A 24,325-nucleotide genomic window follows, 5' to 3' on the forward strand; every position below is an offset into this window, starting at 1 on the left:
TTGGGAAAACTGGGATACAGGTGGGATATCTGCAGGAATTCCCGGGAACAGGGCAGGCTGTGCCCCAAATGAGGGAGAGCCTGGGACTGTGCTGGGTTATTTCTGTCCCTATTCAGGATTCCTTTTGTTTGAGGCAGGCAGAGCTCCTGCTGGAGACAATGGGAATTTCTGGCAGCAGGGAATGCTGAGCAGGGCCCTCCCTGGGTAAACTGCAGCTCTTTTATTCCAGCCCCGAGCTGGGTGCCACCGATATTATCAGGAATATAAAGAGCTGTTCTTTCAATTACAACCTCGATTTAAAAACCCCACATTTAGCTGGAATATCAGCACTTTTCCCTCTCTCTGGCCACAGGTATCCCTGGCAGATTGGGAGTCCCAGGGGTGCTGGGTCCCCATCCCTTCTCCCCAGGCCTGCTGAAGTCATTCCTGGGAGCAGCCTCGTGGAGATTTGCTGCCAAACCTTTCCAGTCTGATCCTCGATGATCCAAGCCCGGTCAAGAGCCCTCTTCACATGAAATATTTGCTGCTCCAGATGGCAAAGCCTGAGCCCGAGCCAACAGCAGGGTAAAAATACATTTATTTCCATGGCCAGCCCTCAGCCAGCCCAGCTCCCTGCGTTTGTCATGGACAAGAGGTTTCCTCCACAATGCTCCAAATTCATGCAGGGAGCACATGGATAAAAACGTCCTGATTTATTCCAGTGTCCCCGTCAGGCAGCACAATCCATGCTGGGGGTCAGGGAATGGGCACCAAGCTGGGGCTGGGCTCTCAGTTTGTCTATTGCTCTCCATCCTCAGATGCTCTGGTATCTTTTATAACTTTCCTTCATCTCACGGAAAAATTCCAGATTAGGATTTGTTTATCGCCCCCCCTTTCAAGTCTGATTTAGAAAATGATCATTCCCTTTGTGCTGCTGCTCCTTCCCAGGAAAATGAAGGAGTGTGAGGGTGTGGGGACCAAGGGTAGAGCTCCTTCCTGCTGCCACCTTCCCTGCCTGCAGAACAACCTGGAATTTCCTCCGCAGACAGCGGGATCCGAGCTGGAATGGCACGGAGGGAGCAGCATCCCAATCTCTGGGGAGCCCAAAGGAACAATCAGAGCTGGAAACTGACTTTTAACAGAGTGAACACAGTGATGAGGAGGCATTTTTGCATAATTAGGAGAACACCAGCAAATTTTCTTCCTGACACCACATTTTCCATCACTCCAGTTGTTGGGATGAGCAGGAGGTTTTTCTGCTTAGCAAATACCTTCAGCCTTCTGTGGAATAAACATTTTCTGTGTGAGAGGAGGGAAAATGGATTCTCCTCACAGAGAGAAACTTTGCAGGATTTTTCTTGTGCTTCCTGCATTATCCTTCCTGCTGGAATTATGGATGAGGAGTAAGGAGCTCATACTGGTAACAGGAAAATACAGCCCTGGAATCAGTCCAGGCTTCTCTTTCTAACTTTACCATTCTACCCTCAAATCCACAATGTAAACAAAAAGAATATTTAACTTCACATGTGTGGATTGCAGTGATGTCCCTCAAAAATACCAAATCCAGGTGGGAGAGGGGTGTTGTGCTCAGATATCCAATGTTACAATTTAAAGGGGATCAGGCCTGGGGGAGTACAAGGATCATGGAATCATGGAAGAACCATGGAATGATGGAAACCAGAAGGGTTTGGGGTGGGAGGGACCTCAAAGTTCATCCAGTTCCATGGGCAGGGACACCTTCCACTATCCCAGGTTGCTCCAAACCTTCCAACCTGGCCTTGGACACTTCCAGGGGTGTTGAAATCCTTGAGTTTGCCTGAAGCTGGAGGGTGGTGTGGGTGTGATTCCTCCTTCAATGGTTCCATTCAGACTCTCATTGCAGTTTGAGCATATTTTTGCTGACTGTGGCATCTTCTTTGGCACACGATGTGCCTGGGAAGCTGCAAAGCTCCCAGTCCCCAATTTTAGGTCATTCTCAATATCTTGCAACACTGGAGCCTTTGAGTTTGACATTTTTCCCAACCCTCCTGCCCAGACAAAGATTGAATTTCCCAACACGTCACCCCATGGCGATGCCCTCACAATTCCCCTGTGCTGCTTTGTCAAAACCCCTTTCACTTCCAGAGGTAAAATACCTGATAGCCACATTTATCAAAATATTCTCCAGGTTTGGGTTTTTTTTTCCCCCTAAAAATGTTATTTCCACCGTCTGTCCCTTTTTAATGAAAAGTGGCAAGCAGCTGTTGGAATGTAATAACATCCCAAACCACTGCTTTCATGCATCAGTGTGTGCAGGCATAGGGAGAGCTTTAATGGAATAAAAAATATTCCTAGGAAATGGACTCTCAGGCTCCAGTTATGAGAAAATGTAAAATTACATCCGCATTTTAACAAGAAAAAACAACTTTTTCTCTTCTTATCTTTGTGATGGTTTTTCTTAATGCCATGGGAAGCTGTATTTTATTTTGTTCCAAGAAGTAATTTGGGTCAGGAGTCATCCAGATGCTCAGATAAATCAAAATAATAATAAGATTTCTTATTATATTGCTTTCTACAAGGGCAGGTTCATATTTTTCTCTGATATTTCTATATTTTATGGAATTATTTGGGTTGGAAGGGACCTTAAAGCCCATCCAGCCCCACCCCTGCCATGGCAGGGACACCTCCCACTGTCCCAGGTGCTCCAAGCCCTGTCCAACCTGGCCTTGGGCACTGCCAGGGATCCAGGGGCAGCCCCAGCTGCTCTGGGAATTCCATCCCAGCCCCTCCTCAATTCCTTGCCAAGATTCAATTTAAATCTGGTTTTGAAGATCTCCCATTGGAAAGATTTCTCCCCCATGAAGCTGCAATAATTTTCTTTGGAATTGTGACGGTTGCAAAGAAGAAAACAACATCAACAACAACAAAAAAAGCAGCTTTTCAAATGATCAGGACAAATTCTCTGATTAACCTCACCATGCTGATCCCCCCTGCAAATTTCATTAATGGTTTTTCTGAGACTGGTTTAAATTCACCATCAGAAATGAGAATACTTCCCCGAAACAGGAAAACAACTCCGATTTCTGAGGAAGCTTGAGCCCCTTTAACTTGCTCTGCGTCTCCCAGGTGCTGAGGAAGCACCTGAGTGGTGGCATTTCACATCCCAGGGACAAGAGCAGGATTCCCAGACAAACCCAGGGAAATTGTGCTGCTCTCCTGCAGTCACCACCCTGTAATGGGAAGCAGAATTAGTGCCCAAATTAGCTGAAATTAATCTGGTGCTAACGTCCCTGGGCTGATTTAGCCAATAGATGCAACTCAGGGATCGCTCACCATTAATGCAACAAAACTGGGGTTTAATGCAAGGTGAGAAAGGCTCTGCATTTCCAGTTCCCTGCAACTGAGGCCTAATTAAATTTCTTTAATGCGGCCAGAAATTAAAGGGGAGCCTCATTAGTGGTTTTTGAGGGGGAGGTGGAGTTTGAGGTCAGGGCAGGAAGGGTTTTGTGCTTCCAGCCCCAGCTCTCAGCTGGTGTTATAGGGTTAAAAAGTGGCAGAGGTGTGAAAAGTGAATTATTTCACTTAGAGAAATGCCAGATTTTGATCTGGTCCAGGAGGGTAAGTTGTGATAATTTTCCAGCACTTTTGGAGTATTCCGCGATAAACTTGGTTAATATGTATATTTATTAGCATGTGTATATTTATTACTTCTCACATATATTTATATTTTAAAATAATCTTAGAAAATGTTTAAAATAACATTTAGATTATAAAATAGAATTTATGTAAAATTATTAGAATTATATTTTATGTATAATAAAAAATTTCAAATAGAAGTTATATAAATATAAATATATAAAAATAATATGCATCATATATTAGTTTCATGGTAATTATATTATAAAATAGAAATAATTAAAAAATAACATTTTATATTATGTTAATGTGCATATTTATTGCTTTTTAAAGTGGTGCTAATTCAAGCATCTCGTTTATATTTCAACTGTTATTTAAATGTGCCATTTTAAAATGTTGTGGTTCTACAATCCAGCCTATCCCATGGGAAAAACAACATTAATCCTTCTATCCCAAATCTGGTGCCTCATTAACACAGGAATTCTGCTCTGAGAGAAAGTGACCTTACCAGGAAGGCCACAAAGTTGGGGTTTTACTCTGGACCTCACTTAAAAAGGAATCTTTTATAAAACATACAAAGCTTACTGATTTTTTGGTGAGTGAGGATTTCCTTGGAACCACAAATTGTGATTAACTACGTTTAATCACCTGTAAGGTGCTTTCCTTAATTAAAATACGATTGTAAACAGATTTTGAATGTTCATTTTCAGTTTGGAGCTCAGTTATTGACCTGAAACAGAGTAACCAATGTGGGAAACCAAGCAGGGAATGTCCCTTTGATTTCCTGGTTTCTGGCAATACTCTGCATTAATTACCATGGAAAATGGGTTGTTTCATTACTTTCATCATAAAGAAAAATACCCCAAATTTAAATAATAATCCTGAGGCTCAATTAAGGTAAAAAATGGGGGTATTGCCCTCCCAATACACAATTTAAGTTTATTCTTAAATTCTGACTCATCTCCTGCATCAGCTGCTTAATATTTTGGTTTTTCAAGTGCAATCCTTCCATATTTCCTTCTCACATCTGACCTTTTGCATTTTTATTGTGTTTTAATAACACCTGGAGTGTTGGAGTAGAAACTTTAATAAGGGGACGGTGGAAATGATTTTCCTCTCCTCTTTCTTGTTCTGTTTAATTTCCTTAATGCTATAAGGGGTAAGTCTTAGAAAATGCTGTAATTAATTATTGAGTGAGTCATGAGCTGTTTCATTTAGGGCTTGAGGTGATGGTGTGGTTGGGGTAGACTCTGCAAGCTCTGGGGCTCCTTTTCCACAATAATTTTAAGGAGTTGTCTGTAACTTCTGGAGAGATTCATTGCAGATCCAAAATATCCCGAGCATTCAGTGACTTTTTTCTTTAGGAAGCTGTGGTTCAAGAAAAATACAGTGGATATTTTCAGATATTTTCAGGGAAACGGAAGAGTCTCCCTGGAAGCATTTGGAAAACTTTGGGTTGTTCAGGGTGCTGATTTCCTGCCGATTTTAAGTCTCAATTCTCAAATTTTGGTAAAAAAGGATAGAAAAGGTGTGGAAATATTGGATTATTTCTGGGCAGAGAGAATGGAATGGGAGGAGAGCAGCCAAGTCCATCCCTTGGACAGGGTTAAAAGCTGTTGATCCCATTTTTTTCACTCGTCCCAGCAAATCTTTGCTCAGGAACAATCTCGGTTACAAACAGTTAGGGCCAGTATGGGGAATTGTGTGGATAATCCTAATTAATATCTGAAATTAGCACTGTAGGATTTCACAGGCTACAAATACAAAGAAATTATTCTCCTTATCCCTAAAGGAAAGCCCAGCTCTATATTCCCTCCCCAGACACCTCAGGCCCACTAAAATGATTTTACTGTTAATCAACATTATTTACAATTATTTCCCTTAAATCTGTGGCTTTCTGGGGTAATTTTTGAGGGAAAAAAAAAAAAAAAGGTCAAGTTGGAGACAATTGCAGCAAAACTTTCTCCATGTGTCCCCAGCCAGCAAGAGGCTCTCCAGGTAAGGCATAATGAGCTATCTGAATCTTTTGGAATTAATAAATACTCCTGGAGCAGCCTTTCTGTAAGGCCAGAGATGGCTCTCCAGATATCCAGGAGGGAAGATTGATGGGCCATGCAGATGCTTGTGCCATTAAAAAGACCTTCAGAAAGAAACAAGCAGGACTGCTCAAAGTGTTGTTTTAAATTAATGCCTGACTTTGAAAACAAATTGATGCCCCCCTGAGATAATTGGAAGAGTTAGAAAACAATCAGGGGAGAACAAATTGAGACTTTGGGATGGACAAAAACTCCAGATAAAGGAAGTCTCTAAATTCTGCTTCCAGAGGGTGAAAGACATTTTCCTATCTGAGGGTGTTTTTTTTTGGTTTTTTTTTTTTTTTTTTTTTTTTTTTTTTTTTTTTTTTTTTTTTTTTTTTTTTCTTCAATTTCCTTAATTTATTTTTTCTCCTTCAGAGGACAAGCCTTGCCTTTGGCATGGGTGGGACAGAAAGGAATGTTCTGGATGAGGATTAAGGAGGGAGGTGGGGCAGGATCTTTCCCAGGTACCCACACCAGGAACTTTGTTATAAACATGTGGTACAAGGGCAGGGAAGTGTTGGCAGTCAGGGAAGTTGGGAATGTTGTGGTTTAGGACAAGTGGGAATTGCTTTAAAAATGACCAACTACAACGTGTTTCCCATGCGAAAATGGGACTTTTTGGAGTTTTTCATGGAAATATTTGAAGAATGACCCCAGAGGAGGCACCAGGATGATCTGAGGGGTGGAGCAGCTCTGCTGGGAGGAAAGGCTGGAGAACTGGGATTGTCCAGCCTAGAGAGGAGAAGCTTTGGGGTGACCTCACTGTGGCCTGGAGGAGCTGCAGGAAAGATGGAGAGAGACTTTGGAGAAGGGATGGAGGGACAGGACACAGGGAACGGCTTCAAATGGACAGAGAGCAGGGTTAGATGGGATTTGGGAAGGAATTCCTGGCTGTGAGGATGAGGAGGGACTGGGATGGAATTCCCAGAGCAGCTGTGGCTGCCCCTGGATCCCTGGAAGTGCCCAAGGCCAGGTTGGACATTGGGGTTGGAGCACCTGGGATGGTGGGAGGTGTCCCTGCCATGGCAGGGGTGGGGTTGATGCCTTTTTTCTGGGGCTACCTAAAACCAGAGGCCAGACAGAGTGAAGGGAATAAAAAGCAGTTCTGTTTATTGAAGAGCCTTCAGGTACATTCAGGGCAGACCAGGCCCAAAATGGACCATGAGTCACAGGGACTCATTGTCCCTGTTTCACACTTTTGTAAATTTGTAAAATTTTGTAAAAAAGTGTTTCACGCTTTTGTAAATTTGTAAAATTTTGTAAAAAAGTGTTTCACACTTTTATAAATTTGGTCCATTTGCATATTGGGAGTTAATCTCCCAATTCCAGCTTCAGGTGATGAAGTCATTGACCCCCAGTTTGCTCCCCCAGCTCACTTTTGTTCCCATCTCTCTGGCCTGAGGCACTGAGGTGTCCTTGACTGCCAGGCCTGGAGAGGAATTGTTGTGTCTGCCCCAAATGGGGAAGCAGCAGCTGACACTGGGTGTGGAGTTCAGAGTTACACACCAAAGAACTGCAGGGTTACACATGGATGGAAAATAGAAAAGCTCAAATCCTGAGGCATCGAGATGGGATTTAAGGTCCTTCCAACCCAAACATTCCTGGGATTGTGGCTTTGGGGATGTTGTGCCCCACATTCCAGCTGTTCCCAGCTCCTTCCCACCCTCCTGGCTGTCAGAGCCCCATTTTCCTTCAAACCAGGCCCAAATCTGATTCCTGGGGCACTGCCTGAACAGATCAGCCACCCCATCAGGCAACTCCTTCAATAATTAGGGCCACTTCTTGTGCACACCGTGGTTTCGTGGCTCTCCTCTCAGTATGAAATGTCAGCCTGATGGAGTTGTCTCTTCAGGTTTTATAATTAATGATTAATGACTGATATTCTCCTGTTCATAAAGCTGAATTTTCCCAGTTAACTGTTAAAGATTGCCACTGAGTGCACTGTTGCGATAGACTCTTGTCTAATCTAATATCAAAATGATTAAAAAAAACCCAACCAACCCAAACCCAACTCCATTCCACGACCTTGTAATTTTGAAATATTTTGATAAACCTCTCTCTGTCACTGACAGCTAGGGTATGATTAGCTTAATCCTGATATTTTATGACAATAAAATTCCCATTTAATTTTTTTCTGTGTCAATACAAGCTCTCATCACCACCAAAATTTGCTTCTGGGCAAATCCTTTCATGCAATAAATAAACTCTCGGGGTGAACTTGTGAGCTATTTTATCATGACTGCCAATAATCATTATGGAATCAAATATTTACATGCCAGGGTGGCATTTAAATAAATGCAGCGCTACTAAAATGTCAGTTTATTCCAGCAGGAGGGGAAGGATTATAAATCTTCCACAGGAACTGGGATTTCTTTCCACTTCTCAAGTTCTCACTTTTGTCACTTTTGTGGGATGAAAAATCTGGGGCATTCCCAGTATCCCACGGGCTCTGCAGGTGCCCCGTCCTTTCCCAACTCCAAGTTTAACATTTTCCAGGTTTTATTTCTTTGCAAAACGAAATGTTTGTCTCAGCTCAGGCTGAGATTTGAGAGCATCAGCGCTTTTAAAAGTCTGAGGGTTACCTGAGGCAGGGCCCGATGGAAAGGGAATATTTTCATTTATCCTCTACAGTAACAGCAAATTTCATTTCTGTACTAATTTAACCCCCCCCCAAAAAAGAGGGAGCATGCACTTTAACCTGGCCTTCAGCTCTTGGAGAGGCCTGGCGTGGTTTTTATGGATTTACAATGGGTGAAAAACAATTTTCCAGGCTGCGAATGTCCTTGGAAGGGGGAGCTGAGAGTGTGCTGGAGGCATGAAGGCAGCTTAAAATCAGGGTGCTCCAGGAAATAGCCTAAAAAATGTGTCAGGGGACTGCTAAGGAGTTGTGCTGAGTAATCCCCACAAAAGCAGTATGAACTACTTGTGTGCTTATTTCTAAATGCATTTTTTTGCATCCACCCCACCACCTTGGGGGAATAGTTTAATTTCCTATTTAATTTCAGCCATTGCAAACGCCTGGAGGTTGTTCCAAATTATGGAGGTTGTTCCAAATTATGGAGTAAAAGTTACGGGTTTTATTCCATGCTGGGCGTGGGCTTCACTGAGTTAAACCTGCTGGAAAGTCACAGTTCAGCAGGGCAGGAGCTGGGGCTTGTCTGGCTCTGAGAGGTGGGGAGGGTTTTGTGTCGGTCTTGGTTTGAAAAGCCAGGTGTCTGCTAAGGAAGGCAGGAGCCTCTCTTGAAGTGGAAAATGCAAAGCCCCTTCCTCCCTCTGAATTTTTATAATTTAATTTAAAATTTTTAAATAATTTTAATTTAATTAAATTAAGGGTCTCTCAGGCAAAGATATAGGAATAGGAATAACAGTTCTTTACTAGGAAAAAATAAAATTAAAATACAAATGCAGCAATACAAACCAGCACTGGCAGAGTCAGAGCAGGCCCTGGCAGCCTGTGGGTCAGGGTGTGGCAGCAGTGCCATTCCATGGGGGCTCAGCCCTCCTGCAGTGCCAGCTGTGCTTCTGCTGGAGCAGGATCCTGGACAAGGCTGGAGTTTTCCTCTGGAGCTCCAGGGCTGGTGTGGATGGGCCTGGGCTCCCTCTGGGAATGCAGTGGGGCAGAAAGCTGCTCCTCTGGGAATGCAGTGGGGCAGAAAGCTGCTCCTTTGGGAATGCAGTGGGGCAGAAAGCTGCTCCTCTGGGAATGCAGTGGGGCAGAAAGCTGCTCCTCTGGGAATGCAGTGGGGCAGAAAGCTGCTCCTCTGGGAATGCCCTGGGCAAAGGCTGCTGTGCTGTTCCAAAGTCAGATTGTATCCAGGTAGGAATGCTTGGCTCCTCCCCTGGGCGCAGCATCTCCCCATGGGATGATGGAATTTTCTCAGCCATGCAGGGACACTCACTGGCCATGAACAGAAGATAATTAATAATTAATAGCCCATTAACAGGAGATATCTCCTGGAGGGAAGATTAAAAATGGGAGAGATAAAGAAAAGTGCCCAAAGAGCAGCAGAGAACTGCCCCAGCTCTGACAGAACACACAGCCCCACTGACATCTTTCTACCCAAGACAGGGTCTCTTGCAGAGTTATCTCCGTGTAAAACAGCTCCTGGGGAATTCCTGATTATTTGGGAGGAATTCAAACAAAACCGAGGCTCAAAATTCTGCCTCTGGGCTTGTACAGATGATGGTTTCTGGAGTTTGCTGCTTTTCTGTAGCCAGTACTAATATTAATGCTTATATTCTAATTATAACCCCAAATTCTGAACCTCCTGGCTTCAGAAATACAATACATTGCATTATACACAGCAATTCCACTGCCTTTTGATGAATTTAGGGTAACTGCAGTTTTTACAAGTTTGACCTTGTGTCAAGGCATTGAAACTGAAAATTTGTCTCTCTTCAAGGTTCTTTTTCCTTCTACGAACTTTTTTTTTTTTTTTTTTTTTTTAATGATGTAAGGAGAATGAAATCAGGGTGGGTTTCTCATGTGGGAATGAAAACATGAACTAAAACCTGGATAATCAGAGCTTAGAAATCCCAATGAAGCTGCTATGTGAGTACACATTTCATTTGCTTAAAAAGTTCTGGCTTTCTGTTTTTCTTAAAGAAAATACAATTTTAAAATATCTGAAATGCAATATCAGAGAGTTTTCTTAGCTCTTTATGAAAGGAGAAGTACAAAACTCTTTTTTTTTTTTTACTTCTAGCATTCTTCTGTTATGAAATGTTAGGATGAGCTCAGTGACAAAATAAGAGGGAACTGCTCTTGCAAAAAAAAAAAAAAGGTCAGCTTGAAACATTTTCATCATCCAGGAAGGCAAAATAAATGGCAGTATCCTGATGCCTCCATTAGGCAAAATCTGATTTTTGTCACTGCCAGCACAGGTTAAGCACCTTGATCAGTGGAGAATCTTCCTGGGGTCAAGAAAAGCTTTTTCTTCCACATTTTATTGTGGCAGCTCTGTGCTCCTGAGTGCTCCAGTGCCACAGGAAATGATGTGAGGAAATGGTGGGGCAAAAATCCTCTGGAAACGGAAGTGGCTGCTGTGACACCACTTCTGAAGGCACAATGCAGCCATGAGCATTTTTAAAGTTGCAAAAATCTGTATCTGGAGAGCTGGGAGATCCAACTTCCCTGGATAAATCCCTCACAGCACAAGATATGATCTTCCTTGGGCCTTGTCAAGGCTGGAAACAGCGTTTCCTGACCCGAAGTGACAATTTTATTGTGTGTTCTGGATTAATGAGTCCTCTCAGATCGTTTAAATAAACAGATGCTGTCTGCTAGGATGGCTGAGAGCATTTGTTAGTGGTAAATGATTTAAATCCATCCTTGATGGAATAGTTCCTTGGAATGTGGGCTGGGAATATTCGTGGCAGGAAGGGCCGGCAAGAGGAGCAGCTCCAATGGAAGGGGAAGGAAAGTAAATAGAATTAGTGTTTAATGATTTATTAATGGTTTATAAATACCTGAACTAGATTGTTAGGCTTGTATCAATGGCTGGAGGCAGTTAAAGGAGCCAGGACTGTGGATTTGGATTAATGCTGGGAATTCCTGCCTTGGGAGCTGCTTCCAGTAACCCAGGGGACCACAGGGCTGGGGCTGGGGAGCAGAAACTCCTCCAGAAGTGGTGTGGTGTGTCCTGCAGCCTCAGGAGTCACAGAACTGTGGAATTTCAGGTTGGAAAAGTCCTCTGGGACTGGGTCCAGCCACTGCCCCAGCTCTGGCATCCTCACCACTCACCAAATCCCCAAGTGCAGCATCTCTGTGGCTTTTCCATCCCTCCGGGAGTGGGGACTCCACCACTTTCCAGGCAGACTTTTGCAATCTGATGCCATGAGAAGGCAGAGGTGTTTCACAGAAGCTCCTGCAGATGATCCGTGTGTCTTCATTAAGGGGAGAACAGCTCAGGCAGTTGCCTGCACGTTGGGCACTGGCTTCCTGAAATAGAAATCCTGCTTTTCCTGTTGTTGCTCCTTTGGATAATTCCACAGCACTGGAAATTCCTCCCAGGCCAACTAAACAATCAGAAGAGTAACCTGGAGTTAATGAAACACCTCAGTGATGTCCCACTCCCCCGGAAATGTGCAGTAAAAACGGCCCTGCAGCGTTTGCTCCTGGAGGATAGAATGGCTTCGATTTTTCAGACGCTTTGCAGAGCATGAGGTGACCCAGAGAGGCTGAGGCACAGAATAAAACACCACCAATTAGGGTGTGTGGGTTGCTTAACGAAGTGAAGTTTCCAGCTTACATGAGGTGGTTCTTGCAGGCCCCAGCAGCAGCGTGAGGCAGGGGCTGACTCAGAGCCTGAGTCACTGCTGATGTCTGACCCATCCCACAGCGAAATATCCAGGATCCAGTGCCTTCCAGCACACCATCCCAACTCTCTTTGCCTCCTGGTCAAGCAGCCCTTAAGTAATTAATTTCTTCTTGGTCTCCACTGGCAGAGTGGGGACCATTTCCATTAAACCCAAAAGGTTTGGATTGATAGAGACCTTTACAACTCATCAAATTCCACCCCTTCCACTACCCCAGGCTGCTCCAAGCTGGCCTTGGGCACTCCCAGGGATCCAGGGGCAGCCAGGGCCTCACCTCCCTCCCAGGGAACAATTCCTGCCCAGTGTTTAATCTAAATCTCTTACCAAGTGGTCACTATTTAATTTTAATTTACTGGCAGGGATAAGCTTGGTACGTGGTGCTTGACCTGGTGAGTGCAGGGTTTTTATTATATTTAGCATTATATTTAGCATTATATTTAGCATTATATTTATTTGGCATTATATTTTTTATTATTACATTTATCATTATAGCATTTTTATTATCTTTATTATAATATCGTTATTATTTTATTATAATATCTTTCATTATTATGTTATTATACTTATCACTAATTCTTATTATTATATTTATCACTATATCATTTTTATTACATTTATCACTATATTTTTATTACATTTATCATCATATTTTATTATATTTATCACTTTATCATTTTATTACATTTATCACTATATTTTTATTACATTTATCATCATATTTTTATTACATCTATCACTATATTTTATTATATTTATCATTATAATATTTTTATTATTATATTTATTCAGCTCACACCTTTTTGCCTAACAACCAGTGCAAATCAGTGTAAATCAAATTAATCAGACATAAAGAGGCCAGACACGGGAAGGGCTGTGAAGAGGATGGATGTGTTGTGAGTGGCTCTGGACTCTGTTTGTTGGAGACGCTTGAACAAAACTCAGATTCCTTAGGATTTTCCAGGGAAAACATGGTTTTCCTGAGTTTGGTGAGTGCAGTGAAGAGCAGCCCCACCCCAATTTCCAACCCTCACTCCCACCCCAGTCAGCTGTGCAGGGTCAGGAGCTGGACTCGATGATCCATGTGGATCCCTTCCAACTGAGGATTTTCTGCAATTCCAGGAGCCCGTTCTGAGCAGTTTCCTGGTTCCTGCTCAGTCTGTTCTCCCCTCAGCACGTGCCAGAGCTGCAGATGAGCCCAAATCCCTCGGGATTCAGCCTGACACCACCTGGAGCATGCCAAGGGGAATAATGCAGACAGATTTGGTTGGGATGAATGGTTGGGACCATCCCAGGATCCCTCTCCCTGTGCCGCTTCCCTGGATTTTGACTGCACGCTCTCCAGCCCAAGCTGCATCCCGCAAGGAAGGTTGACTTCAACATTTTATTGGTGTCATAAATTTTGGCAACTAAGAGCTGAGTGAGTCAGCAGCTGCCGTTAGGGAGGGGAAAAAACCCCTCTGAGAGAATTCCCTTTGAACACTGACTTGGATCGTGATGTTTTAAAAATAGAATTAGTTCTGGTCATTTTTCTATACGGAGTAAATATAAAGCCTAAGGCATGAGGCAATTTTTGGATTTTTTTTTTGGCAAAACTCTTGATCTGATCTGAGGAATGTGTGGGTATTGTCCTGTTGGATGCAAATCCAGCTGCTTGCACTGAGGAATTCCCCACTGATGCAAGCAGACAGTGGATTTATCCCAGGGAATAAGGTCCTACAGCAGAATTTAGGGAATGATGAGCTGTGCAAACACCTTGGTGGGTGATTTAGGCACTCCTTGGTGCTGCAGATGTTCCAGTGGGATGAATCCATGTAATTTGTCTGAAGGAATAAGCAGGAATCTGGTTCAAACCTCCCTGACAAAATGGTTGTCAAAGGTAAAATAATCCTATTGATTACCAGGGATGAGGGAAAAATTGATTTTTAAACATCTCCAGTGTGATTTGGAGAGATTGGCATTGAGTAATTTGTATTCAACATAAAAATGGGGAGGATAAATAAGAAACCTCTCTAGACCAATTACCCAGGTTCCATTTTTGGCCTGTGATAAATTCCAGGTTACTCTTCAGGAAAAATACAGTTTATGGAGCTGTAATAGATGAGTAAGGCTGGATTAAAAAACCCTTCCTGCACCTTCTCTGGGCTGGGAGGCTGAAGAAAATTCAGCTCATTCTGGGTGTATTTCCATTTAAAAAACAGATGTGCCCTGAGGAGAGGCTGCCTGGATGTGTTGCTGTGGTTATCATGGAATGTGTCTGACAGAAATATTCCTGTGTTTGTGCCTAATTGCTGGAGCTAACTTCTGATGGGAATCTGAGCCATAGCTGCCCTGAAATATCCACGGAAAATGCCTCAGAGGGCAAAAAACTTAAGCACAGCTTTTAGAAATTTGACTATTTATTTATTTTTCTGTGAGGAATCAACAATTTCTGAAGTGCTTTCATTTTTCTAATTTGGTTTTCCAAAATTGTGAAGGAATGGGGATGAAAGCCGTGCTCTAGCCAGCTCTAATATAAATAAGGCTGTAAAATGCAACTATTTTTGAAGCAAACTCTTCATTTTTTTTTTGTACAGAGCAGGTTGGTTTTGAGCACGGCGACAACTTGATCCTCTCATCAGCAAAAATGTTGTCAAAACATTCACGGCAGGCAAATCTGGCACTGCTCATTTCCAGCCAGCCCTGAAAGGTCAAGGGCTGAATCTACAGCTAAAAAAGAAATAGCTAAACAGCAAATATTGAGTGTGTTTCTCTCACAGAGAGGGGGACACGAGCTCATGTTGGATAAACACAAATCTCTGGGAGTTGTGGTGTTGATGCATTGAGAAGGCTGAGCTGGAGCAGAGGCTGGGCAGAGTCACAGAATAAAGCAGGGATTCATTCAAAGGATCTCCTCCATGGATCCACCTTGGGCAGCACCAGAGCCCAGCCAGGGCTGCAGCCAAGAGGAACCAAAATGGTCCCAAAATGCACGAGCGCTCCCAGGGGCTCTCACTGGGATCAGCTCTGCTCCATTTGCACCTTGCAGTTCATTGTCCCATTCCAGCTTTAGCCCAGGCACTCCCATCCTACTTGTTTTTCTCTCTCCAGCCCACGCTGTTTGTGCTCCTGGGCCTGAGGTTTGGATCATTTGTCCTTGGTGCCCAGCTGGAGCAGGAATTGTTTTGTCTCCCTGCTCTGTGCAGAGAGCTCACCATCCCATAATATGAAGCCCAGACCCACACACCAAAGCAGCAGAGAATCTGAGAAATAGAAAAGCTGAAACCTGAGGTATCAGTGTCAGATCAGGCTTGCCCATCAAATTGTGTTGTGTCACATCCCATAATGTGACATGACAGCCCCACTTCATGTGTCACAGCACGGTGACACTCCTGGGGTGGCTGAAAATGTCGTTTTTAACCAAAGTTTGGGAAACTCTGCTTTGAGAGGGGCAGTGTGGGATGAGGGAGAAAGGAAACCAAAGAAATGTTGGTTGGCTCAGGTTTTAATAGCAGGGTGCAGAGGTGAAGTTTTTCTTTTTAGATTCTTTCTCTGGTTTAAATTGGGTTAGAACTTCCCAAGTTAGACTTGAGATCTGTAAGGACAGAGACTGGGTTGGGCACTGAAGGTGGGCAGTGAAAGGAGATGACAATGGCAACCCTTGGCAAATGGAAGGAAAGCTTGGGAAGATTCTTCATGAATCTGGAGAGGGTTTGTGGTGGGAGTAAAGAATGGAAACTTCCACAGCCTCAGCTTGAACTTTTTGGGGTTTTCATCCCCTTTTAAATCACTCTGAGAACTTTCATTTCTCCTCTGTTGAGCCTCCAATGCATCACTTGGACTCTGATATTGAGGGAAATTTCCCAAACGCTCCTGATCACGTACAGTTACAATAAATACATGGATGGAGCTGGAAGTTTGATTTTCTCTTTGTTTCTTTGGATTTTATAACTCATTAAACTCCAACCCGACGTCCTTCACTTACATCAATTTTACTGCAGTCTTTACTGAGCTTGCCTTTATTGATTCCAGTGGAGTTCAACAGGCATAAAAAAATGAAACTAAAAGGAGAATCAATTCCACATTAATTAGCCAGCACACATGATTTTATGCTGCTTAATGACTCTTGTAATCATCTACAACTGTACCAAAGCGAGCAGCAGTCGGAGCCAGGCAGAGCTGGACAGGAACAAAACCCTCCAGCAGTGAATTCCCACAATTTGGACCCTTTAGAGAGTGCAGTGTTTGCCATAAAATCAGATCTAGATTAGAAATGGTGGCAGGGAAGGAGAGATTAGAAATTAATGAGCTCGGGCTGGGGTTTTTTCCCCAGTAAAAAATCCCATGGAATTTTTTACCCAGTCCCTTCCTGAATTCCTCAGTTTGGGAAGGACTTGCAGGATAAAACTCTTGGGCCCTCCCCTAAATACCACTGAAGAAAGGGAAAGATTATTTACAGCCCATTTTAGTGATTCCTATGCTTGTTTATTTATTTACATTTGACTTTTCAAACCAGTGCAACACTGTGGAAGGTTTTGCACTGCAGGAAGAGCCTCAGGGTTCACACCCAGGAGCAGTGGGGGTTGAAACTGTGGTGTCTAAAAACCTTTGGACCTGGGTCTGTAACCAAATCAGTGCTTTTACACCAAAATCACGGCAGAGGGGAGGCTTCTGCCTTTGTCTCTTGGATGGCATTTCCCCTTATCTGTGCCCTGATGATTATTTTATTTGAGGACTAGCCTTCATTATTTACTTTATAATTCTAAAATTACTTTTTATATCAGTCACTCCTTCTTCCCTTAGTGCTGTAGGACTCACTTAACCCTAGGCTTGGCCTCTGGCTTAGTGAATAGATAAGGAAATGTCTTTCAAGCATTTTCCATGCCGTGCTGTTCAGACCACACCTGGAATCCACAGCTGAGGATGCTGTTTCACTGTGTTGGGCACACTCCCATCTAAGGGCTCCTGCTCTGGGATCTTTTTGTGGGAAATGATCCAGGATTATTGCCTGCAGGGATGTTTAATTTCTGGCTGCAGAGTAGGTGGGATTCAGTATTAAACAGAACTTAATTCCCATGTCTGTAGGCTTAAGTAGAAATACAGTGAGTGAGTGGATTTTGTTCTGAAATGGACATTCCTGAATGCCTGTAAAACCACAATCCCTTTTCTGTTTAATATTTACCTCTCCTTTACCCCAGGACCACAATGGAAATGATTGCTTGGCTACAGATGACATTATGATCTGTCTTTGCTGTACTTTTTCCCCCTTTAACTGTGCATTTACACATGAATGGGCCATTGGTTCTAAATGGTAAGGAGATCACAGTGAATTATATTCACTTTAGTGATACAGTGTCAAACTCAATCTAGGAGAAAATTCCACATCCTTTCAAATGGAGGGAACCATTTTAATTTGGATCGTCAGCAGCTGAACTTTCCCTTTCAGATTTCCACTGGTGGCACAAGTGGATGGGGCTGGGAGCTTCAGACACAAAAATCAGACTTCTCGGAAAGCCAGGGTTAGTCTGGGGGCTTAAATAATACAAAAGAATCTGCTTTTCAGTATCAAATATTTAAATAGAAAGGAAACTGATGTGCTTGATTGCAGGAAAAACTGAGAAAGTTGATGCCCAGAGAATTTATCAGCAGGACAAATTAAGAAAATTGTTGCTGAAAGTATTTTTCTAGCAGCTCTGTGCTGTTATCTCATCTCAACACTGCCCTGGCTCTGATTATTTATGTGTGACTGAGCTTCTCAAGGCATCAGGTTCAGATAAATATCGTGTTCATGTGGGTGCATTGTTCCCTCAGAGCTCCTGTTTGTCCTGGAGGCTTTCACATCCCTTCTGCAAGGACTAAATATCTGATTATTCAACACCTGGGTGACCTCGTGGAAAGGAATGGGCTCCTTTGTACTTAGGGGAAATTTATTTATGGACTTTCCTGGATCGGGATTTTTAGCTGTGAGGTGGATAAGAAATAAATGTAGGACTGCTTGAAGTTTATTTTGTCACAGCAGAAGCAGTTGGATGATGCTGTCAGGTGTGACCCTTGCTGGCTGCAGCCTGTGCCAGTCCTCATCACCCTCCCAGGCAGGAATTCCTTCCCAAAATCCCACCTAGCCCTGCCCTCTGGCAGTTTCAAGCCACTCCTCTTGTGCTGTTGCTCCAGACCCTTGTGGAGTGGAACTGTGAGGGAGAAGGGACTTATTGGGAAATTCCAGGCAGAGGAAGTGGGAAAAGACTTGGAAATGGGAGATGGGAGATGGGGAGAACCAGGAGAAAGAGCCCCGTGGCAGTCAGAGCTATAAAATGTTACCCTGATTTTTAAAAGTGGTAAGTTTTCTTTTATAGTTCTTTTGGAAGTTTTAAAGTTCTCATAAAACTTCTTCAGCCTTCTGATAATGTTTACATATATGAGAGTCAGAGTTCTCACACAATTTAATGTATAAATAGAATAGTTTACATATTTCTCTGTGGGTGGAGAGAAATGATTGATTGATCTTTGGACCAGTGTGGTTGGAGAGGTGGTAATTCCATCCTCCAATCCACGGTCACCTTTGGAATTCTATAAATACCAGATGTTTGAACAAAACTAAGTCTTTTTCTCTTTTGAACTTACCCAGCTTTTGTGTGCTCATTTCATGTCCAATAGCGACAATAAAACAGGGAAATAAATGATTATTTTTCTGGAAGTTCTGTCAGGAAAAGGGATTTGCCCCCACTGCACAGTCCTTTGCTGCTCTGCTCAGGTTCAGAGGTGAAGTTTTAAATTTTAAATTAGTTCTAAGGTTTAAATTGGGTTAGAACTTCCCACTACAGGACTCTGGTGTTATCCATGGGGCTGTGAAGCAGGATAATAAACCAGGCTGGGATAAAGATTTGATTTCCATGTGCCCTGGAGCCCCATTTAAGCACAGAGGCTCTTCCAAAGCTCTCACAGGGGGATGAACCACCCTGGGTGGAGGGCAGGAACATCCCCCACACCCCTCATCCCACAGGCTGAATGTCCTTCCCTGCAATTTTGGAGGCTGAAATGAATCCCCACGTTTGATGGGCTCACATCCAGCTCTCCTCTCTGATTCCTCCTTGACTCCACAGCCCTGCCAACAGCAAGAGGAGAAAACCCCACAAGTTTAATTGTGGGATCAATTCTGTCACTTTAATTCCCGTTTTTCCCCAGTGGTTTTGGGGATGTGTCACTCCAGTGGCTCCCCACAGCAGGGAACACAAAGTTTTTCTGTGCCCATGGATTGCTTGGACGTGGTTTGTGGTGTGGGGAGCTGGGCTGTGGCACGGCTCCAAACCTTCATCCCATTGATTTTGGCTGCTCTGGCTCAGAGCAGCTCCGTGGAGGAGCTGGTTTCATTTTCATTCCTGGTTTTGGGAATTGATTTAACATCAGACAGCAAAACCCCAACTTTATTTTATCTGGATTGCTGCTAGTCTAACAAGTAACTGCAGCACTCATTAAAAGTATCCTAACCCCAAATACTCCCACTTTTAGTGCCCTAATTCTGATGTTTTTTCAATTTATCCCGTTTTGGTATTTTCAGAATAACCTGCAGCCCACTGGCTGTGGGGTGAAGGAGAAAACCACTTTTCCATTTTAATAGAATTATTGATCTTTGTGCTGTTGCTATAAATCCATTTATCCACTGCAACAACATATTCATAAAGACTTCTTAATTTTAAGCCTCTTCTTTTTGCCTTCATTTAAATGTCACGACCGAGTGATTTATCAGGGAGGAATTTCAGCAGCAAAATTAGACTGTGGTACCACCTCAAGAAACAATACATCAAAGACAACCAGCACACTTTATTTTTTTTTTTTTTCATCCCTGCAACTTCATTATCTGTCAAAATCTATTAGGAGTTTGTTTTCTCCTTATAGTTAAGGACTAAACAGTAAGGACTAAGAGATTTTTATCTTTTCCACACTTCAGAATGTCTATTTATCATTATCTTCACAACATTCTGGACAAGGCGTCTAAAAATGTCTCCTAGTGTTTGTCTGAGCTCATTGTTGGGAGGCATTAATGACATTTCACTAATAGGAAAAAATTTCAGTAATTAACTGTGCTATTAGAAGATTTCCTATGCATTAATAATTTTTTTTTAAATATGGAAAAAGGGTATTTTTGTGCTCAAAACTTCAGCAAAATATACATCAGGTGAACTAAATACACCAGGAATGTTGGCATTGCCTGACGCAGTGAATGGGATGTGATGATCCTCGTGGATAACAGGAAAATAGAGAGGAAATTGGGCAAATAAGAACATTTTGGGAACCTCTGAACATGGTGTTGACAAATACACACATTTCTGTGAGTCACCAAGGTGATTTCGCCCCAGATTTGCCATTTTTCTATGATCTTGTAAACTTTCAATAGGCTCAATGTTCTTTATAGCTATAATTATCTGAATTTGTGCCTGAAATTATAAATCCTCAGTGTGAGGGGATAATTCTACAGCCCAGCATTGGATGGCCTTGGAAAATTCTGTTTTAGCCACTGGCTGCTGTTTATTTTGTCCCTTTATTTTCCCTTCACTGTGGTATTATCACTGCAGTGGTATCACTGTAGTTTTAGGAAAGGCTTCTATTTCTGAACTTAGGGAAAAAAAAAGGGAAAATAGGTTATTAAAATGGATTTTGAGGACCTGGAAGGCTCTAGTAGCCAGTTGTGAATTTAGGAGAAATATTGTGGTGTTGGGTATAGTTCAGCACTGTTAGGGGAGTCCTAATTTATCATAATATGTGTTTAGGATGATTTAAGACTGCAGGAACCCTAAACAGGGATGGATTTGTGTGTCATGGAATTTTCTGCCAGGGCTGGTCTCTACCTCTGAAGGCATCACAGGAAAAGGGATGGTTTAGGGACAGAGCTGTTGGATTGGGCCTTTCTCAGCCCAACAGACTCCTTTCCATGCTTTATTCCAGAAAAGGAAGCAAACACTTCTGCTTCTCATTTATTCACTGCAGGAGATTTGATCAGCTTTGTATTATTCAGTGAATCTTGATTTAGGCTTCTTTGGAAGCATAGACAGAAGTTTTTGTGTGCTTTAAGACAGCACAGGCAGAGATTGAAATACCCTGTGATGGAAAACTCAGCTTGAGAGTTGTTTGATCGAGGATAAGGGGAATGGTCCCTAAGGAGAACATTTTGGTATTGTTGATTATTTGTGCTCCTGAAAGGCGGCAGGAAGGGAGAAGTTCAATAGAAATATTTTATTTTTAAAATTCTGATCCATGTTCTGGATGTGACCTTTCTCAGCAGATTGGTTAAGAGTGAACATAATTCATGGAAAGCGAGTCTCTTCTGCTGAACACGGAATTTTTTTGGCAGTCAATTCCGTGTCTGTGTGGTCGTGACTTTTCCTGCCTAAATTCCCACACCATTCCCAACTGATGAACTAAAACCATTCAACTCATAAAAAAAGGCACAATTATGCAAGAAATCTCAATCAATTATGCATGAGGATAAATATATTAAATGGAAGCACTTTGGATGAGCTGTGAGCCAGTTAGGGACGTGTTTGGTGCCAGTGTTGGAGATCCACATCCATGACAAACAATGCAATCTGCTACGTTGGGAATGGATGGATTTGCATCCCATTATCACTTTCTGTTGAAGAGTCAATCTCATTTTCTGCTGTTTGAGGAACTCCGGGGTGTGATGTGTAAACATGGTGAAATTTAATCAGATGGCATTAGGTTTGCAGAAGTAAACAAAGCTCGGCAATAATCATGGGATATTATGGATTTCTGATTATTGCCATCATTTAAATTCAGTCTGATGCTGTGGAGCTCATTGCTGAAGAGAAATTGGGGATTTATTCCGTGAGGGGTTATTCAAGCTTGGGATAAATCCTGTGTCTGTTCTAGAGAGGATCTGGTGAGGAAATCAGGGCAAACTGGACGTGTTCCTGGTAGGCACAAAGTGGGGGACTCAAGTACACCTGGAATTCGTGCCAACTTCCAAAGAACATCGTGGATTGATTCGATCTGACACTCACACACCTTGCACTGCTCCTCTCCAAAGACTGGCAGGAAATGGGGCTGGGAGAGAGCTTTTCTCCTGCCCAAATTTTTAATTGAGGTGTAATAACTCTCTTCCACAATCAGAGATTTTTTCCCAGCTCCATCCAGTGTTTGCTCCTGGGGTAAATGTAGGTGGCCACTAGTGAAGTGAAGGGAAAAAAGAATACAAACAGAGGATTTTTAAAATTTTATTGTTTAATTACATATTCAGGCACAATGTTAAGAATTTTGGAGTACCTACAAGGGAATTTAAAGGTTATCCCACATGCAGTGAAGTGCAGGAAGGGGAGAGAGCTGGAGAGGCACTGGGGACAAGGGATTCAGGGACAGGACAGAGGGAATGGCTTCCACTGCCAGAGGGCAGGGATGGGTGGGAGATTGGGGAGGAATTCTTCCTTGTGAGGGTGGGGAGGGGCTGGGATGGGATTCCCAGAGCAGCTGGGGCTGCCCCTGGATCCCTGGCAGTGCCCAAGGCCAGGTTGGACACTGGGGCTGGAGCAGCCTGGGACAGTGGGAGGTGTCTCTGCCATGGCAGGGGTGGCACTGGGTGGGCTTTAAGGTCCTTCCAACCCAACCCATTCTGTGATTCCAGGCAGGGAGAAAAGCCCCTCAGTGGCTCAATTCCATATTTTGGAGTGGTTTTATTTCCACTGAGCAGAAGAGAGGTGCATTCCAAGGAGTATTTCAGTTTGTCTGCAATGAGTATAGAATGAACAGAAATGCGTGGATTGATTTTCATTGTGGCAGAGAAAAACCCAAATTCTGAGTTACTGCAAAAACCTTGCAGCTTAAGGCACTGCAAGAGAGCTATTCTTGCTCTAGTTTCACTGGTTTGTGTGTTTTAGCTGAAGTTCTGCTTGGTACTTTTGAGAAAGAAGCAGGGCTTGTGCCTCTGTAATGCAAAAGAGAAGTAGGCTGTTCATCATTGTCCTCAGAAGAAGTTTATTTTAATGCTAGGTTGATTTTTCTGCATGTTATATAAAGTCCTTTTTCTTTTTTTTTTATTTTCAAGAACTACCAATGTGAAAATATTCCGTGAATTGAGAGACTGAAATATTTAACCCATTTTTAGAGAACAAAGTAAAATTTGAAGAAAATCCCTTACCTGTTGGAAGTAAATTCATTCATGCCTCTGATTTAAAGCTGTAATTTTGATGTAACCTTTGATTTTTGGGAATTGAAGCATGGAGGGGGTTTGGATGGTAAAATATTTGCTATTAAACTCAACATGATGGTGTTTAACTGCTGAGCACTGATGGAGGTACTACAGTACGCACAGGGTTGTTTTCTGAAGTTTGGAGCAGGAATTTAAATCATTGATCCCAACGATCCCAGGAGGCTGCTGGGAGCCAAAGGAGCCAGGTTGATCATCCCAGGGCACAGGGGATGTGGTGCTGCCCAGTAGCTGCGTTTCTCCCCATGTGATGTCTTTTCATCAGAAGATGGCAGCAGAATCTTGTTAACTGCAACTCTGGCTCTCCTCACACATTTCCATCGGCAGGGGCTGTGGGATGCTGGGCAGGGTCTGCTGGAGCCAGCTTTGACCCCATTTCCTTCTCCAGCCACCCCAGACAGAGCCTGATGAGGTAGATAAGATGGGCTGGATGCTCTCCCTCCCTTCATTTCACAGGGCAGCTGCTGGAAAGGTGCTTCCAGAGTCACTCTCTTCGTGCTGGATGGGAAAAACAGATCCCAAAAATGTCCTTAGCCCGTAGCCAGGCTCTGCTCCGTGGGGCCCAGCAGCAGGAGGAGAGGCAATGGGCAGAAATGGATGCACAGGGAGTTCCACCAGAACGTGAGGAAAACCATCTTTACTGTGGGCACAGAGGGGTGTGGAGTGTCCCTCACTGGGATATTCCAGACTCCTCTTGTGCAGACTGAGCTAGAGCAGAGGCTGGGCAGAGTCACAGAATAAAGCAGGGATTCATTCAAAGGATCTCCTCCATGGATCCACCTTGGGCAGCACCAGAGCCCAGCCAGGGCTGCACCCAAGAGGAACCAAAATGGTCCCAAAATGCACGAGCGCTCCCGGGGGCTCTCACTGGGATCAGCTCTGCTCCATTTGCACCTTGCAGTTCATTGTCCCATTCCAGCTTTAGCCCAGGCACTCCCATCCTGCTTGTTTTTCTCTCTCCAGCCCACGCTGTTTGTGCTCTTGGGGCTGAGATTTGGATCATTTGTCCTTGGTGCCCAGCTGGAGCAGGAATTGTTTTGTCTCCCTGCTCTGTGCAGAGAGCTCACCATCCCATAATATGAAGCCCAGACCCACAGACTAAAGCAGCACAGAATGTGAGAAATAGAAAAGCTGAAACCTGAGG

This window comes from Vidua macroura, chromosome 10 (assembly GCF_024509145.1).
Source record: "Vidua macroura isolate BioBank_ID:100142 chromosome 10, ASM2450914v1, whole genome shotgun sequence".
In the NCBI taxonomy this organism is placed as follows: Eukaryota; Metazoa; Chordata; class Aves; order Passeriformes; family Viduidae; genus Vidua; species Vidua macroura.